This window comes from Phyllopteryx taeniolatus, chromosome 7, assembly GCF_024500385.1.
Source record: "Phyllopteryx taeniolatus isolate TA_2022b chromosome 7, UOR_Ptae_1.2, whole genome shotgun sequence".
NCBI lineage: Eukaryota > Metazoa > Chordata > Actinopteri > Syngnathiformes > Syngnathidae > Phyllopteryx > Phyllopteryx taeniolatus.
The window spans coordinates 918,008-941,863 of record NC_084508.1 but is presented as its reverse complement, the minus strand read 5'-3'; the positions used below and the strand labels follow the sequence as shown (position 1 = coordinate 941,863).

Genomic DNA, 23,856 nt, shown 5'->3' with positions numbered 1-23,856 from the left:
CATCTGTCAGCCTATCCATCACCACTGCAAAAAGGAAGGGGGTCAGGGCTGATCCCTGATGCAGTCCCACGTCCACCTTAAATTCGTCTGACACACCTACAGCACACCTCACCGCTGTTCTGCTGCCCTCGTACATGTCCTGTATTATTCTAACATACTTCTCTGCCACTCCAGACTTCTGCATGCAGTACCACAATTCCTCTCTGGGTACTCTGTCATAGGCTTTCTCTAGATCTACAAAGACACAATGTAGCTCCTTCTGACCTTCTCTGTACTTTTCCATCAACATCCTCAAGGCAAATAATGCATCTGGGGTACTCTTTCTAGGCATGAAACCATACTGTTGCTCGCAAATACTCACTTCTGTCCTGAGTCTAGCCTCCACTACTGTTTCTCATAACTTCATTGTGTGGCTCATCAACTTTATTCCTCTATAGTTGCCACAGCTCTGCACATTACTTTTGTTCTTAAAAATGGGCACCAGTGCACTTTTCCTCCATTCCTCAGGCTTCTTCTCACGCACTAGAATTCTATTGAACAAGCTGGTCAAAAACTCCACAGCCACCTCTCCTAGATGCTTCCATACCTCCACAGGAATGTCATCAGGACCAACTTCCTTTTCATTTTTCATCCTCTTTAATGCCTTTCTAACTTCCCTAACCCTTACTAATCATTGCCACTACCTGGTCCACCACACTTGCCTCTTCTACTCTCCCTTCTCTCTCATTTTCCTCATTCATCAACTCCTCGAAGTATTCTTTCCATCTAGCTAGCATACTGCTGGCACCAGTCAACATATTACCATCTCTATCCTTAATCACCCTAACCTGCTGCACATCCTTCCCATCTCTATCCCTCTGTCTGGCCAGCCTGTATAGATCCTTTTCTCCTTCTTTAGTGTCCAACCTGCCATACATGTCATCATCTGCCTCTTTTTTGGCCTTTGCCACCTCTACCTTTGCCTAGTGTCTCATCTCAGTGTATTCATTTCGCCTCTCCTCGGTCCTCGAAGTGTCCGACTTCTTCTTAGCTAACCTTTTTCCTTGTATGATTTCCTGTACTGTGAGGTTCCACCACCAATTCTCCTTCTCTCCTTTCCTGCCCGAAGATACACCAAGTACTCTCCTGCCTGCCTCTCTGATCACCTTGGCTGCAGTGGTCCAGTCTTCTGGAAGCTCTTCCCGTCCACCGAGAGCCTGTCTCACCTCTTCCCGAAAAGCTGCATAACACTCATCCTGTCTCAGCTTCCACCACCTGGTTCTCTTCTCTGCCTTTGTCTTCCTAATCTTCCTCCCCACCACCAGAGTCATCTTACACACCACCATCCTATGCTGTCTAGCCACACTCTCCCCTACCACTACCTTACAGTTGGTAACCTCCTTCAGATTACATCGTCTGCACAAGATGTAATCCACCTGCGTGCTTCTACCTCCGCTCTTGTAGGTCATCCTAAATTCGTGCCTCTTCTGGAAAAAAGTGTCCACTACAGCCATTTGCATCCTTGTTGCAAAGTCTACCCCCATCTGTCCCTCCAAGTTCCTTTCCTGGATGCCGTACTTACCCATCACTTCTTCATCACCCCTATTACCTTTACCAACATGTCCATTACAATCTGCACCAATTACGACTCTCTCTCTGTCTGGGATGCTCAGAACTACTTCATCTAGCTCCTTCCAGAATTTCTCTTTCATCTCTAGGTCACCTCCTACCTGTGGGGCATAGCTACTTATCACATTACACATAACACCCTCAATTTTAAATTTCAGCCTCATCACTCGATCTGATACTCTTTTCACCTCCAAGACATTCTTAGCCAACTCTTTTAAAATAACCCCGACTCCATTTCTCTTCCCATCTACACCATGGTAAAATAATTTAAACCCTGCCCCTAAACTTCTAGCCTTACTGCCTTTCCACCTGGTCTCCTGGACACACAATATATCAACCTTTCTCCTAATCATCATGTCAACCAACTCCCGATATTTTCCTGTCATAGTCCCAACATTCATAGTTCCCACATTCAATCCTAGGCTCTGTGCTTTCCTCTTCTCTTTCTGCTGAAGAACCCGCTTTCCACCTCTTCTTCTTCTTTGACTTCGACCCACAGTAGCTGAATTTCCAACGGCGCCCCACAGGTTGATGGCGCCGGTGGTGGACGTTGTGAACCCGGGCCATGACCGATCCGGTATGGAATTCTTTGGATGAACGCTCATATTTGTTTGGCAAGGTTTTAAGCCGGATGCCCTTCCTGACGCAACCCTCTGCATTTATCCGGGCTTGGGACTGGCCTACAGTTTGCACTGACTTGTGCCCCCCATAGGTCTGCATTAGTCATAAAACCTTCTGACGTGTATAAAAGGAGTTTTCTCAAATAAACGAGGTGTGTCATTCAGTGAACCTGCACTCTGGTTTACAGTTGATTGAATGAGACTCAGCACTCTGGTGTCTGATTTTTTTCCTCTCTTTTTGGACAAAGAAAACGAACGCGCAAGGACGATTGAAGGTTCCATGATCTATTGAACATTGCCATTTTATTACGTCCTTAACAACCCGTAGAACATGCCTGGGCAAATGTCTGTGAGGGGGAAGGATGGGAGGGGGTATGGGTCACGCACGAACATGTTGTGACATCTGGGGGGTAGTCAGGACAGGAGACACTGCCGTTGAAAAAGGGTCAGTGGGAGGAGTCTATCAACTTTTGAAAAAGTATATGTATAATCTCCCTGTCAGTGACATAGAGGGGGACGATGTCATCAACATGATCAATGAAACAAGCGTATGCATTTACCTGGGGGTTCCGGATATGCCACAGCTGCGCCGCACAAGACACGTATTTACATATTTTTCTATTTACGACGGGTTCAACAACTACCAACCGATAAATTGGAACAAACTGGCCGTTGACAGCCTCTGAATCGTGGGGGTACAGATTCCAGTATGAGATGTGTGAGCTATGTTTGTTCATGAAAGATGAGGATGGATTAGCGCTGCATGCTGACATAGGTACACTGAACACAAATGATTCGGCTGTATTAAACCATCTCGTTCCCTAAGTCATGCAGAAATATGTCTTCATCTGAACCATGAGAAGATTTAACCATTATTTGGATATTAAGAACCTCAGCCAGTGGGCAATGGTTCTTTAAGGTAAAAATACACTTACATGAGGGGTTGGAGAATGAGGCGGACGAATGTATACAGCAGAGCGCTCTGGAATTTGTGTTGGAATTATTCAACATTGAATGCGGTGTATTCTTCCAAGTCTTGGCGTTGCCTCTGAAAGAATGGACTGAGTGAATGGTTGTGTTCTCGGAAAGAACTGCCGCTCTTTGTTTGAGGAGCCGCCTATGGCATAACATTGTGGGCGTGAAAAAGGCGTTGCCGTTTTTATAAGCACACCTTACACAAGGCCCACCATGATTGCACTGAAAGAATGTGGATTGTTAAAGCAGTGTTACCAATTCATAAATTATCCCCACACTTCAATATCGGGAGAGCATGGTGTGCATGGGACCATAAGTTTAAAGTAAGTTTATGCCAAATGCATTAGGAAGAACTTTGGATCTTTCACCACATAAATTATCAGAATCAGAATGATCTTTATTTTGCAACTATACCAAAATAAAATGACTGGCATTCAATGATGTGTGATATATGTAGATGTTAAGAATGCAGTAAGCAAGGAGATATGCCTAAAAGCTTCATACCATCCACACGTCATACAATTTTAACTGAATGATTCCACAACTATATCCACATCCTTACTTTGGGAAACCAAAGTAAGGATGTGGATATAGTTGCGGAAAGCTGTAATCAGAGGCAAAATCATTTCATACTCTTCCTACAAGAAAAAACAAAAACAAAAATTAGAAAATGAATTGTCGATGAAAATCAAACAAGGAATACGCAATGAATCCGACAGACCTACTAAGGAACCAACTTTATAATGCTAAACAACAACTTGATTGCATACTATCAAAAAGAATGGAGTTCCTCTTACAACAGCTAAGATACACAAATTTCGAGCACAATAATAAATCAGGAACATTTCTTGCAAACCAACTTCAATGTAACAATGAAAAAACACTAATTACATCTGTTCAAGACTCAAATGGCAAATTAACTCAATCACCACAGGAGATGCCACCACAGGTGCTTCTGAGAAAGCACGGCCTGCCACGGGAGCTGCTGAGGCAGTTCTACACAGCGGTCATTGAATCAGTCCTGTGTTCTTCCCTCACAGTCTGGTTTGGTCCTGCTACAAAAAAGGACAAACTCCGACTGCAACGGATAATCAAAACTGCTGAAAGGATTGTCAGTACCCCCCTACCCACCCTTGAGGAGTTCCACGCTGCCAGAACTAACACAAGAGTGTGCAAAATCCTCTTGGACCCTCCACATCCCGGTCACCAGCTCTTCCGGCTCCTTCCCTCAGCTAGGCACTACCGATCAATGCAAACTACAACTAGCAGACATTCCAACAGCTTCTTCCCTCTTGCAATTAACTTCTTAAAGAGCTAACCTACAATTTCATTGCAACATGCTGCCAGTTTCTTTTGTCTGAGTTTGTTGTCACATTTCTGTCGGGCCAATTATATACTGTCAGGTTCAAACAACCTAGAACATTTAATAAACAATAAACAAGGAAGGAAGACAAGAGATGGTTCTTTTACTCGCAAGGAGAACGGACAGAGTTGTTCGCAGTTACAATCTCCTACCGCTCTCAGCCCACTCTGCCAAACCCTCTCTTTTCATTTCCTTAGGACGGTTCGCAGTTACACAGCTGTTGCTGCTATAAAGTTGGGGGAGCACATAGCAGCAACGTGTAAACCTTCTTCACAGACGACTTCAACTTACATGATACAAACAAGGTTATATTGCTGAATAAATAAATTCCAATACTATAAGAGTAAATATGGGACAACTAATGTACATTTGTTCTAACATTTCCCTCCTGTTTATCACATATTTGCTCAAATTATCATATCACCATACATCAGTCACTTCAGTTAGATTTTCGACTGTAGGATCATTTTTATGAAAACACATACATTTAGACTCAGAGGCAATGTTAATCTTTATTCATAGCTACCTGGTTCTAGAAACAAATCAGGCAGGTCATAATGCACGTCATTATCATCATTACTGTCATTCTCTTCAGGGTCAGGACCAAGTAAAGGATACATTTGAGCCATTCAGTTCTCCATGGGTGAGATTGCTGTTGTTAGCATTCTATTAATGAGAGAACGCAGACAAGGAATACAACAAAATCCACACAAGGTCAAAATTGCTGCAAAAACAGCGATTGATACCAAAATTGAGGCTTTGTATTTTCCAAAGGCATTCATCCACATGGAGGTGTCAACACCAGAGTGTTCCTTCATTTTACCATTAAGGGTTCGGAGTCTCTCTATGGCCTCGGTGAGACTGCCATCGGTAGCTGTGTTGTTGGGAATGAATGTGCAGCATTGTTCTCCAAACATAGCACATACTCCTCCTCTCTCAGCCAACAACATGTCAACAGCTATCCTGTTTTGGAATGCCATAAGTGATGTGGCTGATAGCTGTTCACAGCTTCAAACCCACTCTGCGTCCAATTGCCCAATTTTTGCACGTTGTAATGGATGGAGTTGATTCTGTCTACGTTTTTGTTGGTGGTACACCACCAACAGATCGAGGACTCAAATCCTGAAGCTATTTGATCTACTAATTTGTACTCACTTGGAACACCACGGGGAACACCAACGGCGTCAATGTATGTTGGATCATTTTGGCCCTGCCAGTCAGCTGCTCTTTTCTGACGTCGCCAATGTTCTGGCATGACAGTGGATAAACTTGCTGTTAACTCTTATACAGACATAGGATGTGCCGATACCGGTAACAACAAGGTCACTAGGGCACAAAGACTTGTTACATTCTTTGGCAATTTATCAAATAGTCTCGCATCTCCACACCACCACCAGATGTCCCCTCTTGGCTGCGGATTGAAGTCAATTTCTACCACTATTGATACTGTAGGAACCTGAATTTTATGATCACCTATTACTCTTGAGGTTCCATGTGTGTTCGTTTTCGGGAAAGAGCTACAATTATAACGACGTGTTAAAAGTCAACCAATTTATACCTGACAGAGGAGTCTATACATTTTACAGAGCTCTGGGTCAGTAGCTACGCTTATCCTAGCCTCAGCAGAGACAGCGCAGACTGAACAAAGCTATCTGTTCTTGCCCCCGACTTATACAATGTTTCAAAGAGGAAGTATGGAATCGCTGTCATCTGATTGGTCCAACGCCCACTGACATCCTCATTGTCCTGCAGAATGATGACCTGACTCCAGGCGCGGTCTCCACAGTCTTGCATCTCATGTCCACAGTGGCTCCCTGCAGCCATTGTCTCTCCGACATCTGTTCTTTGTGGCCTCCACATGCACCCTTGTGGGAGCTTCCCTGCAATAAACTCCCACACCCTTATCTGATTTACATTATATGCTATACTGCAATAAACACCCTTGTTTACCCCCAGACCAGTTACGCCATAAAACTCTATATCACCTTCAATACCTGACACAGTGGTGCTGAGAGATTTCCTAACTGCTCTGCTCTGCCAGTAATGTTTATACAAGTAAAATTCCCGAGAGCTACCTTTGTGGAAAACATAGGTTTGTGCTTATCAACTCTAGTCACAGGAAACACGCTGTCCCAACTCATACATGTATTACTAGGATTAGTATTATTCATAACATCGATGACACAATTTTGTGGAATGATGGCTGGTATTATCTGTCATAATGGTCTAGGGCCCATGCACACTACACAGTCCTTGTGGGTCAGATTAGCAGCTTGTTCTAACATAAGCATCCAATTATTATTCTGTCCTGAAACTCCTGTAATGGACTGAATTTCCCAATCAAACTCACTTTGTGACATGCGTTTTACTACCACCCTTGCTTGTTTGGTGTACTGACTCACTTGGGGGTTCTCTAATAGAATCATGGTTTTGTTTTTGTAAATTATTATTGGGAAATAGGGGTCTGTTCTAGTAGAATATCCCCACAAAATAAAACCCCAACAGGATGTATTAGAAACAGCCGTGTCAGGCGGTCTAAGAGGGTCACTTCCCATGGTTACTTTCATATTTAACATTGATCCTTGTTTTCCAAGTGTTATCTTTATATGAAAGTACTTTGCCTCGTGACTTTGTCCTATGAACCAATAGTCACTCTCTTGGGTAGTAATTAGAGAATTCCAACTCAAATCTAATACATGTCCTGTAAGGTACCACCAATCCATCTCATAACCTTTTCCAGTTTTCTGTTTGGTGTTTGCAAATCCCTTTAAATTAGTAATCGGGAGCCTCAATTTAGTCGTTGTGTTTGGTGCTATGGTTACCCTAATTTAATTTTAATCTTTTTCACAATTTGGTTAACAAAATGGGTATCGTTATCACTGTATATTTTTTCAGGAATACCATATCGAGGAATAATATCCTTACAAAGTGCTTTTGCCACTGTCAATGCATCTGGATGTTTGGCTGGGAAGATTTCTATCCATTTTGAAAAGGCATTTATGATGACCAAACAATATTTTTTTCCCTCACTTTGGATTAATTCAATTAAGTCCATAGGGATAATTTCAAACGGGTATTGTGGTGTAGGGAAACGCCCTCTACGTGGTCTGAAATTACCTTGTGGATTGTGCCTTGCACATGTAAAACATGCCCGACAAATTTTTTTTGAATAAGAATTAAAACCATAAGTTGTATAATGTTGATGTATCTGCTCCACCATCCCTCCTGTTGAGACGTGTTACACCATGACTCAATACAGCAGCTCATTTGTATAGATTTTTTGGTAGGATAGGTTTGTTGTTTGGTCATAGATAGATCCATCCATCCATCCATTTTCTACCGCTTATCCGAGGTCGGGTCGCGGGGGCAGTAGCTTTAGCAGGACGCCCAGACTTCCCTCTCCCCAGCCACTTCCTCCAGCTCTTCCAGGGGGATCCCAAGGCGTTCCCAGGCCAGCTGAAGGACGTAGTCTCTCCAGCGTGTCCTGGGTCGTCCCCGGAGTCTCCTCCCGGTGGGACGTGCCCGGAACACCTCACCGGGGAGGCATCCGGATCAGATAAATGAATGAATCCTGATTCGGATTCATACATAAATGTCATCTTGTAATGTTGCGCCATTTTTCTTCCTCATCAGTCCACTTTAAGGGTGATGTCATTTTGAGGTCTCTCTCAACATCATTTTACTCAGGGGCGCAGTGATTTCCGCATAATTTGGAACCCAGATTCTGCAATAATTTGTTATTTTCTATTGCCAACACGTGTCTGTCCTGCAGCTGCTTCTTTTTATTAAGGCTTGAGTAGGTGGTATCACATTCCATGACCTTTTAAGGATGTGGTCAACGCCTGGAGGTGTGGAGGCTTTATTGCCTTGTGGCAATCTAGCAAAAGTGTATCTTTGTCCTCCAAATGTAAATGCAAACCAAAACTGACTATCCTTATCTATGGGTATAGAAAATAATGCATTGCTGATATCTACTACAGTAAAGACTGTAGCATCTGGTCTGACTGCATTCAACAACGTGTAAGGGTCAGGCACACATGGAGCTCTTTGAATGACTGCATTATTTACCACTTGTAAGTCTTGCACCATGCGCCATCCTACAGATTGTGGTGCTTTCTTTAGTGGGAATATTGGAGTGTTGCATGGCGAGTCATCACATTTTACTATTACTCCAGCAGCAATCAAATCTTCAATTCCTGGTTTGATGCCTTCGTATGCATCCTGTTTCAATGGATATTGTCTCACACGGTCTGTATTCAGTTTTTGGCCTGATTTGTTGTTGATTTCTCTTCCTTCAACAAATCTTCCTCATCCTCAGTGAGCATTAAGTCTAATTTTTGCTGAGAATGTAGGTGTATCCCTTCTTGTGCCTGAATTGTCCAAAATAGTGCCTTTTTTTCTAATTCTGTTGAGGCACTTATTTCTGTATTGGTTGAAAAGGTAACCCAATCAGTTGCTTTCTTCAACTATTCTCCCTAAGTCTTTCCATTTTTGATGTCTATTTTTGTACAAAAAGATGTGGGGTGGAGTCCACATTCTAAACAGTGCTTCCGTCTCTTCATTTAATGTCACTCCTGCAACTGCTGTGCTTTCTGTCTCAGTGTATAAATAAGTCACAGTGACTCTGGCTGGTGTTATTTTTGCCAATCTTCTCTCATATTCCACATCTGGACCAGGTGTACCTTTGTACCAGAGTTTAATATGCAAATCATTCTCTGACATTTTGTCTTGTAATTTGGGGATCACCTTTCTCCCTTCAGTCACTAACATAAATGTCTCATTTTTGCAAGTCTGCTTTTCGTTTTACTGCAGAACCTTCGGCTGTCGGTACTAATGCTAATCCTAGCAAAAGCAAACCATCTCGACCTAAAAGATTTACTGGACAATCAGGAAACATTAAGATGGACAATTGGCACGATTGTCCTTCAGGGTCTCTCAGCCACACAGGTTCTGATTCTATTATAACACAATGCTCGCTTGGTCTAGCATTTGGAATTGATTCATTACAAGTGGTCCTACATGCACCTGTGTCACATAAGAAAGTAATTGGTTTCCCATTTACCAATAAAGTTATTTCAGGTTTTATCCCGTCTAATGCCAATAAATCCTGTAAATTTAAGAGGACCTCTTCTTCCAAAAATTCATCTGTTTCCTGATTAGCCTTTAAATCCACATCCTCATCCTCATAAAACACCTCTGCCTCTTCCACCTTGGTAGAAAACTTCCTGTCCTTCATCTTGTAAAAGGTGTCTGTAGACTTCTGTTTCTTTTTATTATTATTGTTTTTATTATTATTGTTTTTTTAAAATATTTTTTTCAGCATGGAGGGCGTGATTTACATACTCCTCCAAGGTGCCTGTAGGCAGGCCCATGTAATGTTTGTTAACCCAGCTGCGAATTGCGTCTTTTAAACCTGCATGGAGAGCATTCTTCAACTGCAGTTGAAATGGCCCATTTACATCTCCATCTTCCTGCAGGCTGCTGTGAGTCTTGAATACAGTTGTCATTCTTACTCTGTATACCTCAAAAGGCTCATCATCCTTTTGTTTTACAGTGTAATTTGCTCTCTGTCTGAAACGCTGGGTTGCTCTGTTAATTAATCCTTGCACCCGGTGTCCCAATTTGCGACTATCATGGGCCAAAATCCCATTTGCATCTCTTGGATTCTATGGTCCTTTAATATTATGCCAATCTGGACCCTTGGCTGCCATCCACACTTGTTGGATTTCTGCACCATTTAAGTAACATGATTGCCTTAAATTTTCCAATTCCTAAACAAACTGGTTTATGTCTGCTTTACGTGGTGTCAGTCCTTCTACGGTCTTTTTGACGTCTTCCATAGTCCAGGTCCTATAAACTAAAATATTCGGGTCGGCACCATCTTGGGTGTTTGGATTGGCTACCTGAATCATTGGATACAGGTCTCCTTGGTCAGGTGACATATTAGTTATTTGTGGAGCTTTCCAATACTATAAGAGTAAATATGGGATAACTAATATACATTTATTCTAACAGCATGCAATTGTAAAGCGTCTGAGTGCCTTGAAAAACGCTTTAAAATGGTATAACAATTGATGCATCCATTTTCTACACTGCTTATCCGCCGTAAGGTCGTAGGTGTAAATTGCAGGGCACATATAGACAAACAACCATTCGCACCTCAGGGCAATTTACAGTGTTCAATTAACCTTACACACCTGATTTTGGAATGTGGGAAAAAACTGGAGTACCCATGGAATACCCATGCAAGCACAGGGAGAACATGCAAACTTCACTCAGGAATGCCAGAGCCTGGATTTGAAGCTGCAGCCTGTGTGATGTGAGGCATATGTGTTAACCAGTTTACACAGTTCCGCCCAAAAATGCTAATAATAATATTAATAATAATAACAATAATAACTAACAATAATAATAATAACAAGAAGAAGAAGAAAAATAATATAGATTTAGATATAAGCCCTTTCAAGGGACCTAATGTTGCATAACAGTCAATATAAATTATATTGACATTTTTTTAAAATAATAAAATACATTTGAATAATTATTGCATTATCCATACATACATTTTCTATAGCGCTTGTCACCAGTAGGGTTGCAGGTGAGCTGGACCCAATCCCAGTGACTTTGGGCGAGAGGCAGGGTACATCATGGACCAGTTGACAGCCAATCACAGGGCTCATCGAAACAAAAAATCATCTGCGCTCACATTCACTCATTTGGACAATTTAGAGTCTTCAACACATTTTTGGAATGTGTGAGGAAGCCGGAATGCCCGGAGAAATCCCACACAAGCAAAGCCCAGCCCCGAACCCCAAATCCCCTTCCCTTGAACTTTGCTTTTATTCAGTGATGATTATGTTGACTTAAAAGTGTTATGAGGTCACCTCTCATTTCAATGCACAACTGCATAATGTGGTGGTGTGTTGTATTTCCGTTTTGCCAAACAATTTCCTCCTGCACTGGTCATTGGGAGTTATTAAAAATACATTTAATTTTTGAATTATCTCCTGACCACATTTCAAGGAGCCTTTAGAAAAGGCCAGGCTTTGTACGACCATTGCATTGCATTTGATAGAACACATCACCTAAGGGGGAAAGTAACCCCTGGATCTGTAGACAGCATTAGGGTTTACTCCTGCACCACATTGACAAGTTTGTATTTTCAAAAGCCAATTAGTTTGACCTGACCTCACAACTCCCACCGGTCCCAACACATTTCGTGTTTGCCTGCTCTTCGTGCACACAGGGAAAACCCTGCAACACAGCCAGAAAATGGTTTACTTTGATGTGATCCATCGATGCTCTTTACAGTATGAATCAAAGGTAATTTTAAAATGTCGGAAACAATAAGATCACTGTTTCACGTTTTGACTCCAGTTTGTTTCCGGGATATTATAGCTGTTTTTATTGTGGTGTGTGTGTGTGTGTGTGTGCGTTTCGTGCTTGAGTGAAGCTATGTTCAGCTAAATGTGAACTGGCCTGAATGCACACACTTGCTGGAGGCAAGTGAGGGTTTGGTCTCTTCAGCAAGAAAAGAAATGGGATGTGTGAAGTCAATTATAATTCTTGATCCTTGGGGCATTTTGATGAAAACCATGTTTGATACTCGCGATTAAGACACCTGGGAATTGTTATAAATTGTGGGAAAAAAAAATAAAATAAAGCCCTCGAAGAACCTCAATCATAATCACTGCTTCAAACTTAGGCATGAAAATTTTGCTAAAGCTTAAAAGGGGATTCAGCAGTTTTGGCAGACAAATTAATCCAGGCTTAATTCTCACATGGGAATTTCCATAATATAAATAAATGATTCACCAGAAACCGTTCAACATGTAATGCATTAAGAAAATGGTCCCTGGCTCAATGGAAATTGTTGTAGCAGCAGTTTATCATCATGTAGCAAGTGCATATTTAAAAAACTAAGGCACAAAATCCTAGATTTGCCTTTCAAGTTCTTTTTTTCACATCTTGTTTAACATTATTTAAAAATGCAGCCCTGTGGGGGGAACAAGCCAGTGCAAACTGTAGGCCCGTCCCAGCCCGGATAAATGCAGAGGGTTGCGTCAGGAAGGGCATCTGTCTTAAAACTTTGCCAAACAAATATGAGCGTTAATCCAAAGAATTCCATACCGGATCGGTCGTGGCCTGGGTTAACAACATCCGCCACCGGCGCCGTCAGCCTGCAGGGCGCCGGTGGAAATTCAGCTACTGTGGGTCGAAGTCAAAGGAGGAGGTGGAAAGCGGGTTCTTCAGCAGAAAGAGAAGAGAAAAGCACAGAGCCTAGAACTAAATATGGGGACTTTGAATGTTTGGACTATAACAGGAAAATCTCGGGAGTTGGTTGACATGATGATTAGGAGAAAGGTTGATATATTGTGTGTCCAGGAGACCAGGTGGAAAGGCTAGAAGTTTAGGGGCAGGGTTTAAATTATTTTACCATGGTGTGACAGACGAATTTAAGGTGGAGGTGGAACTGCATCAGGGATCAGCCCTAAGCCCCTTTTTGTTTGCAGTGGTGATGGATAGGCTGACAGATTAGGTTAGACTGGAATCCCCATGGACCATGATGTTTGCAGATGACATTGTGATCTGCAGTGAAAGCAGGGAGCAGGTGGAGGAACAGTTGGAAATATGGAGGCATGCACTGGAAAGCAGAAGAATGAAGAGAGGGGTGGTGGGGGAAGAGTGAGGCTCCAGGGAGAAGAGATAGCAAGGATGGAGGACCTTAAATATCTTAAATACTTGGGGTCAACCGTCCAGAGCAATGGTGAGTGTGGTCAGGAAGTGAAGAAACGGGTCCAAGCAGGTTGGAATGGGTGGAGGAAGGTGTCAGGTGTCTTATGTGACAGAAGAGGATGAAGGGCAAAGTCTATAAGACAGTGGCGAGGGCAGCCATGATGTACGTATTAGAGACAGTGGCACTGAAGAGACAACAGGAAACAGAGCTGGAGGTGGCGGAAATGAAGATGTTGAGGTTCGCTCTCGGAGTGACCAGGTTGGATAAATTAAAAATGAGCTCATCAGAGGGACAGCCAAGGTTCGATGTTTTGGAGACAGTTAGAGAGAGCAGACTTTGATGGTTTGGACAGGTCCAGAGAATAAATAGTGAGTGTATTAGTAGAAGGATGATGAGGATGGAGCTGCCAGCCAAGAGAGCTAGAGGAAGACCAAAGAGAAGGTTGATGGATGACGTAATGGAAGACATGAGGGCAGTTGCTGTTCGAGAGGAGAATGCAGGAGATAGGCTTACATGGAAAAGGATGACGCTGTGCCGACCCCTAAAGGGACAAGCCAAAAGGAAAAGTTTAACATGATTTAAACAGCTGTATATCTGTTGGGGTATCATTGTGGGAGATGAGATGAGGACTGGAATGCTGAGATGGAATATATATTTAGAAACAACTCTGTCAACTAATGTGCAATCGTGTGTTGGTTAGCTCATTATAAGTCCGACACAATCACAACCACCAACTCAATTAAAGGAAAGAAAATAGCCATATCTACAGCTACGGGATAGGAATTGTTAAGCCGCCCTTCTTAAGCTTTAAGTCACATTTTTAAATCGTTCAGCCCTTGATTGATCTACACAGGTCAAATTTGTATTATGAATTTTAGGTTGCAGGAAACCTAAACAAAGCCACACTTTGACAGTTTGTAAAAGGTTGTAATCATGGAAAATAACATTAATGTAGGTCATTGGTTGCTGGAATAAAGCAAAAGTAGTAAGTCTCGTGTTTCCTCAGTCGCATACAACAACGATAAATCAATGTCAACAACTACACATTATCAAGTAAAGCAGGTGGCCAAACAAATACATGAGCGAATTACTGTATATTATTATAAACGGTTTTTCCTGTGCTGTATCTGACTCGTTGTCATACTAATGATGTATCAACATGATATTTGTCATGGGTCTGTGTGTTTTGTTGTGAAGTTTCTTTGGTAAGAGTTGGTCTTTTGTCTCACCTGCTGTCTGTCGCAATCAGCGAGATTTAGAAGCGCAGCAGTGGCAGAAATGAGATGATAGATTACTTTCAGTTGCTTACTGTCATTGTCTTATTGCTACCTTCTTCCTCAAGGTTTAGTGTTAAATATATTGTAGAAGTTATCATTTATTTGCTTAGCTTGCATTAGTATGATGGACGATTTTGATGATTGCTTGCTGACCGTGAGAGACAGGAAGATGTTTCGCCTTCAAGAAGATGACTCAGTAGGAATCATCCGATAGAAGGGCGCCTTGACCAAGGACGTGGCCGGTGTTGGTCTCATGTCTTCACCTTGAAACCCTCCCCTTAGTGTGTTGTGTCTTGTAGCTTAGTATGATATGCCTTGTAACTTAGAAACCTCCCTATTTCAAATAAATACAGGAGCGACGGGAGAGATTGTTTAGAGCTGGCCTGGCCAACCCGCGGCTCTCGAGCCTCATGCGGCTCTTTAACTAGTTTCATGCGGCTCTTCAGGAGCTGTCACATGACATGCGTCAAAAATGCTTGGCTGGCGCTGTCATTCACTCCCCCTACAGCTAGATGGCACACTGACCATGTAAGCCTGTTTGAGTGACGTCAAACGAGCGACGAGAGAATCTTTGGTGTGACATCATTTGTGTTGTAAACAATTTCCGTCAAGTTACCTCTTGAAATGGCAGGGAAAAAAAGCACAGCCAAACGAAAATATGAAGAAGAACACGTTTTTGCCAGAGTGGGAGAGTTTATATTTTTTTGTTAAACGTAATGGCAAGCCGATCTGCCTTCAATGTCACGCAGCATTAGCGCATTTCAAAGCTTCAAATCTTCAGCGTCACTTCAGCTCACTCCACCCTAACATCGAACAGGAATTTCCAAAAGGGACTGAACTTCGCAAGAACAAGTTGGTCGCTTTGAAAAGCAAGGCAGAAAAGCAGGTGCAGTTTTTAAAAAAAATTACAAAACACTCGGAGACCGTAACGCTTGCATCATATCAGCTGGCTTGGAACATAGCACGGGCTAAAAAGCCATACAACGAAGGGGACTTCATTAAAAAATGCCTCATTGACGCCTTTGAAATCTTGGCTCCTGGAGACGACAAACTAAAACGGAGCGTATCAGACGTTCAACTGTCCCGCCACAGTGTTAAACGCAGAATATCGGATATTAATACAGCTGTTGAATCACAGTTGCACTCTGACCTTCAAGCATGTGAGTATTTTAGTGTGGCATTGGATGAGAGTTGTGACATACAAGACAAGCCTCAGTTGGCAATATTTGCACGGTCTGTGTCAAATGAATGTATGATCAAAGAAGAACTCCTTGATATTGTGCCATTAAAAGACAGAACCCGTGGCATAGATGTGAAAGAAGCAATGATGGCTGCGTTTGCAAAAGCAAATCTGCCCATACCGAAACTAACTGCAATAGTTAACTGTTGAAAATTACTGATATTATCATGTTGGTGTGGTTATTTTCATTAGATCTGGCTGAGCAGAGGTCTGTGTATGCGTGCATACATGATTAAAAGATGATGTTCATGTGTACCCATGTGTATGATGTGGCTCTTTGCAGTAACACAGAAAAAAAAGTGGCTCTTAGTCTCTGACTAGTTGGCCACCCCTGGTTTAGAGCGTGATGGGAGGCTGTAATCTGAACAATCTCCCATACGTCCTCCTCATGAGCAAAATAAACAGCGTCTTCATTCCTTTTGTGTCTATTTTTATAGGTGTTGGACGAGATAGATCCAACATTAAATTGGTCCTTCAAGCCGGATGTCAACACACCCGAGGATTCCAGTTGTGGAGCCGACTTCCAGTTAAGAGACCGTGGCCACGGCAAGTAAGACCCTTTACGGGACTGGTCTTCATTCTCCTCAACTGGGATCTGAAGGTTGACGACAATCCACAGGATTGAAGACGACTTTGGTGAGTTAAAATAAAAAAAAAATAAAAAAACGTTATGAAAGAGTGAGTGAATTGCGCGACAAAGAAGTCTGCGGCAGAATAAACCTTGTGTAATACTAGTCACTGGCAAGTAAAAGAGGGACGGCGGAGTCCGAGAAATTCCGCGAGGACGGCGTACTTAAATTCTGTACTGTACGTACTTAAATTCCGTGTTTCCGTGTGTTTGTAAAAACTTTACTAGTATCATGTGAATGTGTAAAGGTATGAATGTATAAGACAGGATTGTAAGTGACAACTGGGTTTGGAAGCAGATGCAAGAATCCTCCGCCCCGTGTGGGTAGAAGTTTGAGGATTACCAAAACTCAGACATTCATTGTCACCCTGTCATTTTGAATAAAGTCAGTATTTAGGTCACTCTAGGTGCAAATAAACTGACTTCCAAATTCACAAAATGGGAAAAAATAACAGTAAAACGGATCCAAAAGAACGCTTAACGTGTAAAAACTGGAAATATGTTCAACTCCAAAACCCTTCCAAAATAAAACATTTAAACACGTGGATAACCAAATACGGTTTCGTTGGTCAGCTAAATTCGCTAAAATTGGTTCAACTTCGAGACGAAATAAAATGTCGACACAAAAATAATATATAAAAAATAGAAAAAGAGGGATATGACGACTTATTCTTCTGGCTAAACATGGCGTCTAAAAGAGAAAAAGGAAGTAAGAAAAAGCAGGACTTAGAAAGTGAACAGAAAAGGCAGGCAGGTAGGGATAAAGATATGTTGTTTCAAAGACAGAAAGATGACGAGACAGGACCAGTCGTAAGAGTAAGCAAGAAAAAGATGTGAAAACAATGATTGAGGTGGCAAATCCAAACTTCCAAGAGGACCAAAAAAGAAACTATTTTGGTCTATAGGACCTGGATTAATGAGGATGTGAAAAAGGCCGTAGCCGGCATCACACCCTACAAAGTAGACATTGATATGAGAAAAGGTTACGACATGCGACACCTGCTAAAATTACTATAGATGATCTGTACTCAGACAATGAAGCAAAAGTCGCGGCAGGAATCATTTTACCAGTACAAATTAGACCCAAAACAGAATATAGACCATACATTCGTCAATATCCATTAAATCCAGCCACACTAATACCCTTACCTGATGAAAGCACGCAGCATGATTGTCAGGAATTGGCTGAACAAGCTGCTGAATTAGTAGCATTAACCGAGGCATGCAAACTAACGATAAATAAAGATGTTACAATCTATACTGATAGCCAATATGTGTATTCCACAACAAGAACGCAATTATTGGGAAAAACAAGGTGTAAAACTACAAAATGAAATTTACATTAGCACAGAAGGGAAACAAACACTTCCAAAAAAAAAAACCCTATTCAAATGGGCTGCTATATTGAGCCATGGTGTGTCACATGTCTCAACCGGAGGGATGCGGCCACATGTCTTGGACACTCGGGTGAAGAGAGGGGCGGAGCTGTCAACTGATCACCACATGGTTGGCTCCGATGGTGGGGGAAGATGCCGGTCCGACGTGGCAGGCCCAAACGTATTGTGAGGGTTTGCTGTTCTGATTCTTTCAGAATCCCCTGTCAGAAAAAGTTTCAACTCCCGCCTCCGACTTTGCTCATGTTCCGGGGGAGGCGGGGGACATCGATTCCGAGTGGTTCCGTGCCTCCATTGCTGCGGCGGCCGACCGGAGCTGTGGCCGTAAGGTGGCTGTCGTGGCGGCAATCCCCGAACCCGTTTGTGGACACCAACTGTGAGTTATGCCATCAAGGTGAAGAAGGAGTCCTATCGTGCCTGTTTGGCCTGTGGGACTCCTGAGGCAGCTGATGGGTACCGGCTGGCCAAGCGGAATGCAGCTTTGGTGGTCACTGAAGCAAAAACTCGGGTACGGGAGGAGTTCGGTGAGGCCATGGAGAAAGACTTCCGGACGGCTTCAAAGAAATTCTGGTCCACCTCCGGCGTCTCAGGAGGGGGAAGCAGTGCACCATCAACACTGTCTATAGTGTAGACTATAGTCGGTGGGGAGAATACTTCGAAGACCTCCTCAATTCCACCGACACGCCTTCCCATGAGTCTGGGTTCTCTGAGGCGGGCTCTCCTAACGCTGGGGTTGAGGTCACCGAGGTGGTTAAAACGCCCCGGGGGTGGATGAGATTCCCCTGCAGTCCCTAAAGGCTCTGGATGTTGTGGGGCTGTCCTGGTTGACACGCCTCTGCAACATTTTATTTTTTTTAAAAATCAGTTTATTTGAAAGGGGACAATGCAATTTCATAAAACACATAAAATACACATGATTAAAAAAGCCAGAATTAGCCAGAAGGCTAGTTTTCATCTGTAGTCTCCTGGCCATGATGTAAAAAGGCAGTAAAATACATCTACAAGACAATATAATACAGGATACATAATCAAAGACTTACTATACTATTAAGAGAGAATAAAACAACAAATCATTTGACCATAACAAAAAAAAAAACATCATAACATACTTGTCTTTTAGTGTTGGCAGCTATAGGTGTTAACTAGCCACATTTTCAGTTTTTTTGTGAAGGCCTTATATGTTGTAAGCAGTTTAACAGGAATGAGACAGTCACCTCTGACAGAGCCTCGAGTGACACGCTCAGAGCTGTTTCTTTGGCTGATGAACTCAGCCAGAGGAGCTGGAGCCAAATCATGCAGTACCTTATAAATCAAATTTAAATCTGCAAATATGTGAATACTGTCCCAGTTTAAAAGACTGTATTTTTTTAAAATTGCACAGTGATGATAGTGCCTTGGTTTTTTATCCATCACTTTAATTACTTGTTTGTACAAAACCAATGGTTTTTTTTTGCATTCTGACCAGCCTGGGACCAACTGGTTATGCAATAGTTAAAGTGACTAAGAATCATTAAAGTAAATTTTTGCGGCTTCAGTTGACATTTCATTTCGAATTGCACGAAAATTTGTGAGGTTTAATTTGATATTTTTGCACAATTTGTCAATATTGGTTTTAAAGGAAAGCTGTGAATCTATTATTAACCCAAGATGTTTGTATTGGCTGACAATTTGCATTTTTTCTCCATTAACAAGTATGTCGGGTCAGGTGATACTCTATTTGTTTTAGTGAAATACATGACTACAGTTTTAGAAACGTTTAGCTGTAGACAGCACTCCTGCAACCAAGTTGTGACACAGGACATTGTATTAGTGAGTTTAGCAGCAACAGTATCTTTGGAGCGACCATGAACAAAGAAAACCGTGTCGTCTCCATACATTACGCACTCTGCTTCAGAACAAACAGTGGGCAAATCGTTGATATAAAGACTAAATAAAAGGGGGCCGAATATTGATCCCTGAGGGACTCCAGATGTTAGCCTAAGAGACTCTGATCTGCAGTTGTTAACTGATACAGATTGTGTTCGGTCATGCAGATATGATTCAATCCAGCTCACAGCTTTGCAAGAGAAGTTAAATTTTGAGAGCTTGGTAAGAAGAACAGTGATTTACTGTATCGAAAGCTTTCCTGAGGTCCAAGAACACCGCCCCTACAACTCCACCCTTGTCGAGAGAAGATTTTATTTTCTCAATGAAGAGGCATGTAGCCATTTCAGTGGAATGCTTAGATCTGAAACCAAACTGCATGGCGTGGAGAGAGGGGGAGCTGCTGTTTAAATAATGGACAATCTGCTCTGACACCCATTTTTCTGCAACTTTGGAAATGGCCGGAAGAATGCTTATAGGTTGGTAGTTATTCAGAGAAGTTGAGTCACCGGATTTAAAGACAGGGGTAACAATAGCAGATTTCCAGGCCTTTGGAAAGTGACCAGATGAAATTGAAAGATTAATGATTGAGGCAATAGGAGTAGCAAGAGTTGAACCTAGATCTTTGAGCATGTTCGTCTCCATTCCAAACAACATCCTTTGCCTTAGATGGTTTGAGTGAATGAATTAAATCGACAACTTTGGTCTCAGTAATATTTGTAAGAGTAAAGAACTGCGTTGCAGACAATGCAGGGTATTCCTTCCTTTGTTTTACTGCAAACTTAGAAGAGATTTCTGACACAGATTCAATGAAGTAGTTGTTAAAAGCATCAGCCATCACTTGAGGTTCCATCAGGATGTTTCCATTTAATTTAATTTGCATTAGTTTCGTTTTGTTATTTTGTGTATCACCCAATAGTTTTTTAATATAATTCCAGGTTATTTTTTTTATTTCCCTTCGCACTATTCAAAGCAGTAATGAAAAAGTCAGCTTTCGATTTTCTTATTTTTTCACTACCCTATTTCTCAGTGAAATAAAGTGGTGTCTATTGTATCCTGATTTGACTCACAACTTCAAGGAATGATCGCGTTCTTTCAGCAGTTTCAGATTAAATGTGTTTAACCAAGGAAGGCCATTCTTTCAAGCTTTTAGTTTAATTATCCGTGTAAATTGTATAATAATTTACCCATGTAAGCATTGAATTCCCCCAGCAGAGGCGCACTCACAAAAAAGGAAATAAAAGATAGAATGGGCACATTGTCTTTATACATTAGACACTGTCAGGAGTGTGATTTGAACCCATGCCTCCATAGAGACTGCAAATGTTAATGCACCGCCTTGGAGCGCTCGGCCATCCTGACAGTTTCATATTGTGTTGTTTAGAAGAAACACAGGGTCCGGGTCTTTATTCACTCCAGGGGGTCTGCTCATCCGGTGGGCGACCCGTTCGAGAGGTATTGGAATGTGGTCAAAGTACCAGATCCACCATACCAAGCATTAGTTGCTCAGTGGTAGATTTCTCCCCTGCCATGCGGGAGGCCCGGGTCCGATTCCCGGCCAATGCAGCTTGACTGTTTAGTGTAAATTAAGCTCTATTTGAGGTAAATAAGTTCACACTCCTTCTGCTTGCAAAACACACATTTTCCCCTCCCGGTACTGGACGACCGAGGACAGGAACCAAGTGTTTGTTGGTCACATCTTGTCAGAAGTGGGTCATATGCGTAGACTTTGCAAACGTAATTCACCAACTTGGCGCGCTGGGCCATCCTCACAAATATCCCTTGTGTTGTTTCGTGGCAGTGTAGGGCAGAAACAATGATAACACCCTAGTACCAATTTCTGTTGGACTGGAAAGCCTAGGAGAGGAAACAGACAGTTTTTGTCAGTCTAATCACACTCGAAGCAGAATTTCAACCCGCTTACCCGTAGAGACGGCAAACTGAATGGAGTTGCTTGGACGGCTCGGCCACTCCGACAGACTTCGATTGTGTTGTTTTTCATTGCATCATAGTTTTCTGATGTTTATATGCATGGTAGTGCTTCTGACTTACTGATTCGATACTCATCTGAAATGTAGGAATCCAAGTCAAGAGCATGAGAATGAAGACAAAGTCTGTTGACAGAACACGGACCACTCGGACTTAATGTCCCCTGCTTCCCCCGGGACATGGACAAAGTTTTGCCAGAGGTGGGAGTTGAAGCTCCTTCTGACTGGGGACTCTGCAAGACATTACCAGCACACCCTCACAATACGTAATTCTCTTTCAGGTCGAACTGACATCTGCCCCCAACATCGAAGCAAACACACCACCTGGTGGGAATCAGATTGCAGCTCCCCCCCTCTTTTGACCCCAGTGTCCAAGAAATGCGGCAACAAATCCGATGACATGACCACAAAGTTGATCATCGAACTGCGGCATTCGGTTGTCCTGGTGTCAAGTGCTCATCTGGAAACCCTTATGTGTGAAGATGGTGTTCATTATTGACAGTCTTTGACGAGCACATTATTCCTATAAGTAAGTGTTGGATTTATTTTACCCAACATTATAAAAAATAGACACAAAAGGAATGAAGACGCTGGTTTCTTTTTCTCATGAGGAGGGCGTATGGGAGATTGTTCAGATTACAGCCTCTCAACACGCTCTCAACAATCTCTCCCGTCGCTCCTGCTTTTATTTGAAAATAGGGAGGTTTCTAAGTTTACAAGACATAACGTACTAAACTACAAGACACAACACACTAAGGGTAGGGTTTCAAGGTGAAAACATGGGACCAACACCTGCCACGTCCCGGCCACGTCCTTCTCTCTGATGATTCCTGCTGAGTCATCTTCTTGAAGGTGAGACATGTTCCTTTCTCAAAATCATCCATAATACTAATGCAAGCTAAGCAAATAAATGATAACTTCTACAATATATTTAACATTTCCCTCCTGTTTATCATGTATTTGCACACATTCTCATATCATTTTACAGTCACTTCATTTCGATTTTTTTAACTGTAGAATCATTTTTATGAAACAAATACATTTACACTCAGAGTAAACAACCTCCAATAAAGGATACATCTGCTCCATACGGTTCCATGTGGGGGTAATTGCTGTGGTAATTAATCTACTGATTAAAGCCCGAATGCATGGGGTACAATAACATCCACACAATGTCAGAATGGCTGCAAAAACAGCAATTGATATCAATATTGGTGAAATTAGGGTTTTGTATTTACCAAAAACGTCCATCCAGCTGTCCCACAAGGAGTGTTGATTGAGGGTCCGTAGACCATCGATGGCTCTGGTCAAGCTGCCATCTGAAGCAGTATTGTTTGTTCTCCAAACATACTGCAAACACCTCCCTCTCTTGCGAGGAGCATGTCTACAGCTATGCGGTTTTGGAACGTCCTTGAACTGCTCATGCACAGCTTCCAACCCACTCTGAGTCCAATTTCCTAATCTCTGTACATTGAAGTGGATATAGTTTATCCCATCAACATTTTTATTAATCGTACACCACCAGCATATGAAGTATTCAAATCCTCCTGCAACTTGGTCAGCTAATTTGTATTGATTAGGAACCCCACGACGAACACCTATGGCGTCGATGTATGTTTTATGTTGAATAATTTTGCCTCTGCCAGCATAAATCTCTTTTTTGTCCATGTTCTAGATTGGACAAAAACATTGGTGCCCTTTCCATTAAATCTTGAACAGGCATAGGGTATACTGACACATGCAATATCAAAGTGATAATAGCGCACAATCCAGATATATCTTTAGGTAATCTATCAAACAGTCTATCATCTCTGCACCACCACCAGATGTTTAACACAGTTCCCATAACACAATGCTATTCGGAATTGGGGAACTTTTCCGCCAGAATATGCCCACAAGCTCATCATCAAACACACTGGGTGACTTGATTTGTATTTCAATATTAAACTATGGGCCGTTTTGCTTATGTTAAACTTCTTTCTATGTTCTTTTGCTGTTTTTTTTTTTTTTTTTTTTTTTTTTTTGACCAAATGGACCAATCATAACCTGTTTCACCAATGAGGTGTTCCCATCCAAAGCCTATAGTTGCATACCAGTCATATCCAAATCCCCAATTCTGCCCATTCTCTTGAGCATCATTGGTGAGAGCCGCATATGGAATTA

General features: G+C 42.1%; 1 long non-coding RNA gene across 1 annotated transcript in view; it reads left to right on the top strand.

The window, feature by feature from the left end:
- Window positions 1-14,989: 14,989 nt before the first annotated feature.
- Window positions 14,990-23,856, top strand: part of LOC133481223 (uncharacterized) — a 30,282-nt gene continuing 21,415 nt past the window's right edge. The window contains exons 1-2 of the long non-coding RNA XR_009789481.1: window positions 14,990-15,740; window positions 16,258-16,456. This is a non-coding gene — a long non-coding RNA (uncharacterized LOC133481223). The remainder of the gene's footprint in view (window positions 15,741-16,257; window positions 16,457-23,856) is intronic.